The 9,553-nt window shown below is 35.2% G+C and overlaps 1 protein-coding gene across 3 annotated transcripts in view; it reads right to left on the reverse strand.

Annotated features, from left to right (window-relative positions):
• Nucleotides 1–9,553, reverse strand: part of LOC118272459 (protein trapped in endoderm-1) — a 68,650-nt gene that overhangs the window by 46,800 nt on the left and 12,297 nt on the right. For 2 of the 3 annotated variants that reach the window (XM_035588990.2, XM_035588988.2), the window contains exon 1: nucleotides 9,011–9,178. The exons of the other annotated variant lie outside the window; for it this stretch is intronic. The gene's annotated coding sequence lies outside the window, so the exon portion shown is untranslated. Of the gene's footprint in view, nucleotides 1–9,010; nucleotides 9,179–9,553 lie in introns of those variants that run through there. 3 annotated transcript variants of the gene reach the window in all.

The raw sequence follows: 9,553 nt of genomic DNA on the forward strand, positions 1-9,553 counted from the left end.
TTACATAATTTGAATAATTAATAAATAACTATTTTGATTAAAATGAGTTTTTTTTTAATCTGCTCATCACCTAAACGGGCATTTAACTGTAATATCTGTTATATAAAAACAAACTTTTTTCTGTTCGTTTAATACGACTTCCGGTTAGTACGACGTAATGTCACCGGTCCCTTGGTAGTCGTTATAACCGGATTCTACTGTAAATGGTATCACGATTGCAAGGAGCAAGAACTGAGATCCGTTCCAATTCCAAATAAATTAATTTTAACCATAAAACAAAGCTGTATTTTTCTAAAAAGATCATTCACCTAACCTAACATTTTTCTTCGTATCCTTAATATTGGCGCATGAAATTGCAAATTAAAATAATACCAAACTATTGTTAAGTCAATAAACAAAATGTGCAAAGAAAGGAATCAAACGGCGAATATTTTGGCCGGTCATTATAATGGGAATGGGTACTTCCGCGTGGGAGTACCAAGTATGCGGTCTATATAAAAATAGTAGCGACCTTTCGCCGATTTATTTGTTTCACATAGCGGTCGAACTAGCCTTGTTATGTAGACCTAGTATTATTTTTTTTATAGTATGTCCATTGAGTTGTAATCGCCATTACTTCTGCACAGAAATTGAGTCCCAAAAAGTCCTTGTTTTGTCATAAGTGTAGGAGAGCCAAGCTTCGGCACGAATTGGCTGGCTTGACCGGAGTAATACCACGGCCTCACAGAAAACCGACATGAGACGCTTGCGATGTGTTTGGTTCAATTACCCCCAATTTCCCAAAAATCCTACCATTCCTAAGCCCCCAAAGGCCGGAAACGCAGTTGTAACGCCTCTAGTGTTTCGGGTGTCCACGGGCGGCGATTGCTTATCATCAGGTGGTCCGTTCCTCGTTTACCGGGCTTATACCATAAATTAATGTATGCAAATGTTTGACGAGGTAACCCGACTAGATTCAAACCGCGCTTGACTATGAGTATAGTCAAGAGTTTGCGCGATAAACATTGGAATCATTCGTTTTTTCGTAACTTGTTTAGTTGTAATAATATTTATCAATTTAGATGTTATGAGGGTACTATTTATTCGTCAGTTTCAAAGACCGGAGGTCAGTATACGTGACCGGGTGATACCGACCCATATTATTGATATAAAGTTAGACTATCTACATACCTAGGTATCAACTAGCAACTGATAGCATCTCATAAAACACTAATTAAAATACTATGCTGTGATATCAGAAGTGTAAAGTGAAAATTAATTATCTGTTTTATAATCCGTTGCTCGGATGGTATACAAGCATAGATGGTCAGGTCTTGGATTCGATTCTGTGGTGGACAATAGGGATGACGACGGGGTATGAAAAATAAAAATCTATTCAGTCCGTCAGTTAGGTAATAAAAAGTCAGTCAGCAGATACGACATTTATACATATAAAATGCACCTATATAAAAGTGACGTCACGCGATATTTCAAATCAATATATCTTCGGTCAGAAGAATTATATATCTCCATAAGAAAATTAAAAAAAAACTTATTTTGGTAATGTTTTAAATAAACTGGTCTACAAGACGGATATTAAAATAAAAATTAGTCATCTACCCAAAGTTTGTATTTAACTACTTGTACTTATTATTCTATGATTTAACGGGCGATATATAATAATATTTAAAGTGTTATTTACTCAGGTTTATTAGGTCGTATTTTTAGTGTTTATGAAGTTTAGTGGATAAAACCCATGAATCAATCGCAGTATGCGTAATGCAGTTCCAATGTAATTAAATAAGTAACAATATAATTACAATTAAACCTTATTTGGTTACAATTTTCTAATTACTTATTAATTCTACAAACATTTTGGTAACTGACTCATTTCACATTATAAGTAAATAGGTATTACTAACAATTAAAATACGTGCATTGTGTCACCAGCTTACCACGTTATCCAAAAAGGAAATAGGTTACTGTATCGTAAATATGGACAGAACAAACACTCATAATATTATTATCTATAATATAATTTAACATACAAGTGTATAATCTAGTTTCGCGTGAACCTAGACTTCTGTGACAATGTAAATATTGGGTGCATTGTGTGTATCTGGGCCACTTATCCGAACGTTGTTGTGTGATTAGTGGGGGCAACTCGCGGCGTCTTCCTAACTGACAGACACTACTTATGTATATAGGTAATAGTTAGTCACTAGAATAAAGTTATGACATACTACTATACTGGAGTCTTAAAGTTTTAATTTCCAGACTTCAATAACTAGACTAATTTAGTAGAGTGCTTCGTTGGCTGCGTGGTTGCAAGTGCGACTGCTGGGCAAGGGGTCTCGGGTTTGATTCACAGGTCGGGCGAAGTATTACAGGGCTTTTTTTTCGGTATTTCGAAAATTTCGAGGCTAGCAGCATTACGTGCCGTAATATTACCTCTGCCTACCCCTTCGGGGATAAAAAGCGTGACGTTGCATACTAATTTAGTTAATACTACCTAGTCTCAAAAATTCTGTTTAAGACTAATTAGTACTAAGTACCTATTATACTTCCTGTCGACTCGCATGATGACGTAGAGGAATGGACAGGAAAATAAGATGTTGTTAATTTAGGTAATTTTAAGTTATTGGTGATTGAGTAGGTAACTGAGTGACTAACTGAATCTGAAGACGCAATCTACTGGTTGTAGAATGCTGAGGTTATAGTATTACTCACAAAAGGCTTGATGTCATTAAATTGCTACGAAAACGGGAAAGGGGATATTTTTATTTTCGCACAAAGTTCCAGGTACCTGTGCGAGTATTAAACAATAAGATGTTATAAAAAAAACCTCTAACCTTTTATCCTCACTTTGCACTTTGCACTTCGAACTATTCTTCGACATTTTTAGACTTTTCCATTGTTTTATACCTATACAAAAGCTGTCATGACAATAACGAGAAACAAAAAATATCACGTATAGATAAAGTGCACATGGTCTATCTGTCTGAATGAGATAAAATAAAAGCTACTGGACGAATTTTCATTTTGCTCAGCTGACGGATGAAAATAATTCAAGGAAAACTTTAGAGCATTATTTTCATCTTGATTGTTTGGCGGGGAACAGAGAGTAAAGATCACTAAGAAAAGGAGGATCCTCCGACCAGGTGAGGCGATCGCGCCTGTCGGGCTTTCTGCCCCACAGTTGAAAACTTCACATGTGCGATGTAGGATTTATGACGTCAGGATTCATGTCGTTATGTATGTGCGACTTCTGTCATCTGTCAATTGTCATGTGTCACCATAATAGTTCATTATGTACTTACGTAATTAATCATACTTTAGTATGCTCTTTATATAAATTAAATACACTTTTTCCGTCTATAGAAAACACGAAAAGTTATTATTTATGAAGACCGTGATGTGATTTTATTTGAGGGGGTGTGATAGATTCAAATCCTCTAAATTTCATATAAACACACTCAGGTTCAGCTGAACTTCGGTGACAAAGTTAAATAATCAAATAACAAAATACACTGCCTACCGCTCCTGCATGTAGCGTCATCCTTAGCATAGCGTTAATAGAGCTGAGAGTTATGACGTGATAATTATGACACTGACACGAGTGACACACGACAGCGGATGCCAGGTGATTGGTGATCATTCGGGTCCATGTGATAATCACACAAATAAACACATTTCGACATGTTTGACATTCATATTTGATATTGAGGAGGTTACTACTTGTTGCTTCGGTTTATTCTATTAGACGAATGGTAGGTTAGCTATAAACTTGAGTTTAATAGCTTAGCATTAATTATTTACAACGCGTCGTTAGCTCTGTATTTAAAACGATATTTAATTTCAACCAATACTAAGTACCATAATTTCCATTATGAAGAGAAAGTTTTCATCCATATAATTGTCCATTTCCCTTCTCGAAGTATCTCACTAAGAAAAGTCTGTATTTAAATAATCTTGTGGAATATAAACGGATGTACTAAGTAATAACTAACTAAGTAAGTAAATAGCTTCCCTAAATTAAATTTCTCCAGTTATTGGAGTGTCTGTGTGTGCGTCATTTTGATGAGTTCTCATTAACAGATAAAGTAATGGTGGGCAGTCATGCAAGCTTAAATACATCTAGTAGCGCCTTTCTTGGAGAAATAATAAGTCGACCAATTATCAAAATAGTCTTTTGATTACGAGTGTGTGCCGATATTTCTCATTACTAAGATTGTTTAGCTGTGTATCAAAAGTACGATAAATGACTGGCGTGGAATATCCACAATGATGTGAAGGTTACAAAAATTGGACAAGAATTACTAGGAGACTCTTCAATACATATTTGAACTATAAAAAACACTAGCATTTCTTTAAAACTATTCTAATAATGATTTCTTTTTAGCTACATACGAGAAAAATGGTGTACAATAATTCAAATTAAAAACTCTACCTTGACCATAACTCAATATTAAAATCCAGACCTTTATACTTATTATACAAGTCCACTTAGAACGAAATGCCTTAAAGAATTAATGGGGTCATTGTTATCGCACGGGGGACCACACGAAACCTGATGAATGGTAATGCTAATTCATCACGTTCATGTAAAATTACTCGTTCCCTTCCATTCTAAAGTTCATACCCTCCATTCAGGACCAGTTTGTAGTGGAATTGAGATTTATGGCCAGTTTCTCAAGAACTCACTGCTCAAGTTAGGACGGTTCTGTTCTTTGCGTAGTGTCAGTTGCTGTTCTAGACCAGCCAGCTGGGATATCAGAGTTGCGAGTAAAGTGCCACAGCTCGAAGAATCATGGAACGGACGTGGAACGGGGAACGGGGTGGTTTTTTAGCCAGAAAGCGTCTGACATTTGCGTCACATTTCACCCAGGGAGTTCAGAAGTTCTTTACATTAATAGGTAAGCAACGCTTTCAGACTTTCGGAGTCATACTTAGGATGCCTTGGAGGTGACGTGAGGCTGTGGAGGGAATCTGCGTCAGCTAAAACTTCAATAACAATGACGATGCGTCGGCGCATTTTCAGGAACAAATGAGAAAGGTTATTATTATTATTTCAGGAACTCATTAAGTTAGAATATTCGACAAACATTTCTGATTACACCACCAATACTAGTAATTTTATTCCAATACATCATTCATATTGCGACTGAATACTGAATGTAATGAACATGTTTGAATTAATATCCAATCAATACACGGAAGTTACACAGTTCCATAATATTTCATAACTGCATGCTTCTGAAGATTGTAATCTGTTGTCTTATTGTATGGTAATGCACGTATGTTTCGAATATCTCGGGAAATTCTAATGAGTGTAATGCCGTCGCCATATTGATTTGTTAACTTCGGATATCCGATCAGCGTTCACGAAAGGTGTACCGTTTTGTCTAACAGTATGACATGCATAATATTATGCAGTATGGCTTATACTTATGTTTTGTTTTTAACCAAATCCTGTTTCTGTTTGTGATACATGAAAATGTCTTGATTGCCGGACTACGACGGTGAAGCAATCAATTAAATTATGTATTTTTACACTATGCGTGTACGCAGATATTGGACAAAATTGATGGTAAACTATATTGATATTCAACTACTTTCTTCTCAATAGATCCTTATTGAGACTTACTTTGATAAAGTTTTCTTCCTAATCCTAAATCATTATTTAGTTGAAAAGCATTGTAGGGCCATGTACCTATTTTGTGTTTATCAATTCGTTTTATGGAGTCTGGACAGTAAATAATTTTAGAGTAGAATAATAATTAATTTCACACTATCAACATCGTACTTACGCTTATGTATCCATCAACTTATCTCAACTCGAGTTCCTAGTCCGAATCTAGGTAGGTACTAGGCAGTAGCTAGCGTCCTGATTGCGTCTTGTTCAATAAATAATAGCAAAACAGTGATAACATTCAATTATTATACATAAATGTATTATAATACAATAATGATAGAGCTGTCTGCTTGTCTACATCACTTGCTTTGCATAACGACTGAGGACAGGCGGTAACGTGGTTTTCAAGTGTTTGGCGTGACGTCACCATCGGACTATCGACTATCGACTACTCCAGTTTACTATAAATAGAAAATATATTGTTTTTGTTGGACGTCACATTATTATAAACATTCTTTCTTATATCTTAAGTGGGGAATTTGACAAGAATTTGTTTTAACATTCTCTGAGAGGTTTAAAATAGGACTTGAATTGATTGTTTGTTTGTTAAAGTAACTATGTTATGTTAAGTATGCGCTTCTAATTGTCATAGGAAGCGCTAAAGCGGCTGGATTGTTGATAGGTTTGTTAGTGAACTCCACAGAGTATATTGAACATACTGAGAGTGGACTCACAATTCGAATTTAGCATTTACCAAAAGAAGATTTTTGTAGAGAATGTAGAAGCGACGACAGTAAACATAAGGAAAATATATTATGTACTTAAATAATGACTTACAGCCTGCATTCCTAATTAAATATCAATCTGTTCCTAATACGGAGAGTTTGTGGTCTGCAAATATTATGATCTATGACGCACTGTGCAAACGAACGTGCAGGAATTGATAAATTAATTATTTTCATCCATTTTACTCAATACGGATCTCGGTAATACGGTACAAATAATGGTTTTAATATTCATTACTTTTTCTATAAAGTTAACCTTATTTAATGTATTTTTATGCTAAACTGAGTTTGTTACGCTCAATCGCCTAAATTGTTGAACCGATTTTGATGAAATTCGGTAAGAAATAGATGAACCTGGAGAAGTTCATAGCATTTCAGTATTTTCTTGAAATCTGGACTTTTTCTTATTAGCTGCCTTTTTATTTAATTTAATGACTAATTAATGTTTGCATGAACGTGGGTAAAATATTAATCAGTTAATGGTTAGAAGTAAGTTCTTAGGTACTTCTTCAGTCACCAGCTACTTTAGTTCGCCACATAATTTAGCTCGTGTTGACTTATGAACCTGTTGAAACAACTAAGTAATTTGTTTGCAGTGAGGGATTTTTATAAATGTACTTAAATATTTACCTTGTCGGAGCTAACGCGTAAATTCGATGAGCAATGAGCAAAACGTAATGTGTGGGTAAACACCAGCGGGTAATTTAAGTTGTACCTAAACGTTACTCATTACGGTGCAAAGAACGTAAAGAAAGAATCATCTGGTTTTGGGTAAACTTCGATAAAAAGCTCTATCAGCACCTTTTTAGACCTTTTTTTTTTGTTTTAAGGTACTGTGCCCTACGACAGGTGGACACGACACGTGCGCAAGAGCACGACACGCGCTACGCACTCAGTTAGGGTCGTACGCGCATCCCGCCCCCTCCCCCCCAACGCCAGGAGTCCGTAACGACCTTCAAAACACGATAACTTTACTCGAGAAAAATGTAGACGTAAATAAAACATTAATTTAAATGATCGAGACTTAGTGGTGCGCACCAATAGTTAGAAATAGAATAAATAGTTTGTTTAGCCGAGTGCCTTGGCCAGGCATGTGTAATGTTAGGTCAGGCCGAGTTTTACAACGATTCCTAGCATTTTAACAACGCTCTTCGTGAATTTTTCGTTTAATTACACCTTGCCTTGAAACAGGGTTGGCTGATCTGACATTGGGACAAAACAGTCATAAATAAACAACAATAATGACTAACTGTTTACGTTAACACTTACATATTGTGCAATTACTAAGTTATTTCTACAAAGTCTTATCTAAACACACTTTTAATCTAAATCTTAAGTTATCATTGCGAAGTGAAGTGGTTCACGCAACGCGATTGATATAAAAAATAAACAGTAATGAATAAATAAATACTTGGAACCGGGAATGCGTGGCAGCCCTACCCAAACTACGTCATCAATTCCACCGATTTCCATTACCCATTGTCATTTATTGCATTTTTATTGACATTCAATTTCTTTTTCGGCAGACGTTTTAAAATTCGAATGTTTTTCGAATTTGGAAGGAGGCCGTATTCGAGGATACTCGTACGAATTTACATAGATTAATTTCTATAGTTCTGCAATAGATATTCAATCTAATGTATTTGTAATTAAAGTCGTAAATCTATTAACGAGTTTTGGGATAGGTAGGTACTTGATGTGCTAGCATCTAGGAGCATTTACAAAGTCAGTTGCATAGATTATAAACTAAGTTAATCTATGTTTGTGTGCGTTTAAAAGGGCATTAACACTTGATGTTAAGTTAAATAAGTAACTACATAATGACTGGTAAATCTTTTTGTTTTCTTATACATGATGTTTGTATTTCTTATTTGTTCTGTGCGTGGGAAGTAAAGATTGCAATTAAAAATAAATGATTTACGTTTGGTGCGGTCGATGTTCGCTGTTTGCGCAAATTCATGGAGGATCATGGCACGGGGTTCGGTTCCAAAATGTTCAAAAGAGTATTGATAATGTTCTGGGTTTACTTTTCTTATTTAAATTATTCTTTGCATGGATGAGATTAAATGTTCGTACAGGATACAATAAGCTATTTCATAATTAGGTAACGAAATTAAAAATAAAGGGTTTACTTAATGATTAATTATCCCATAAACCTCTCGTAACACTATACCCAAGTGCCGTGTTTCAAGTAGGATTTGACGAAGAAGTTTGGAATGCAAGTCCAACCCAATTTGTAAAATGAAACGTAAGCGCGTTTTTTAAAACTACCCTCTTACACCACTTGGGTATCAGATACCTAATTGTTTTTGTTTACATTCCTTGCTTGAGATAGAATTTATACTTATTTAAGAAATATAGGTATTAGATAATTGTTTTAATGTTGTGTAATAAATTCGGTAAGTAAATGTTGTAAAGTAACATCTCAAGTTTACCATTCAAATGACAAAACACATTGTATTTTTGCAATCTTTTTATTACATCAGATTTAAGTATTTAATACCAATTTCAAAACTTAGCGAAAGTTTTATTTACTTACGAATAAAAGGAAAGATATTTAACTAAACATTTCAAAAATAAACTAATATAATAATCAAGTTTAAACACTTACCTATCAGATATTAAAATTAATTCGTCGTCCCACAAACAATACAAATAGTCCGGCACACAAACACGATCAGTTTCACTCAATATTTGCACACACCGCGCAGCTGTCAGACACACGAACTACTTGCCGCCACGGCCGCGCGCGCGCTTCTGGCTTACTGACAGCCACAGGCGCGGGCCCCGAGCGCGCGCTGCACCACAGAGAAAGGTGAACTTTTTTATCCGCTTCGCTGCATCAAACTTCGAAAGGGGTTCTTAATTCATCCAAAAGTATCGTAGCAATTACAAAAAATGCAAATTAATATCTAAAATTCTAAAACAACCAAGAGATTGTAAATTTCCTCGTAACGGTTAAAATCTTTTTTGTTCGCGATACATTCATATTCATACACCGTAACCATGATCTAATCAGCACATTAAAACGGCAATAAAATGCAAAAGTAATTATATTATTATCTTTATAGGCACTCCATGCTAGTTGCATGTGCGTTATAAAAATAAATCACCGCGAAAATTGTATAGTGAAGGTAGCTACCTAGTTACAGAA

The sequence above is a fragment of the Spodoptera frugiperda genome, chromosome 4, assembly GCF_023101765.2.
Source record: "Spodoptera frugiperda isolate SF20-4 chromosome 4, AGI-APGP_CSIRO_Sfru_2.0, whole genome shotgun sequence".
Taxonomy (NCBI): domain Eukaryota; kingdom Metazoa; phylum Arthropoda; class Insecta; order Lepidoptera; family Noctuidae; genus Spodoptera; species Spodoptera frugiperda.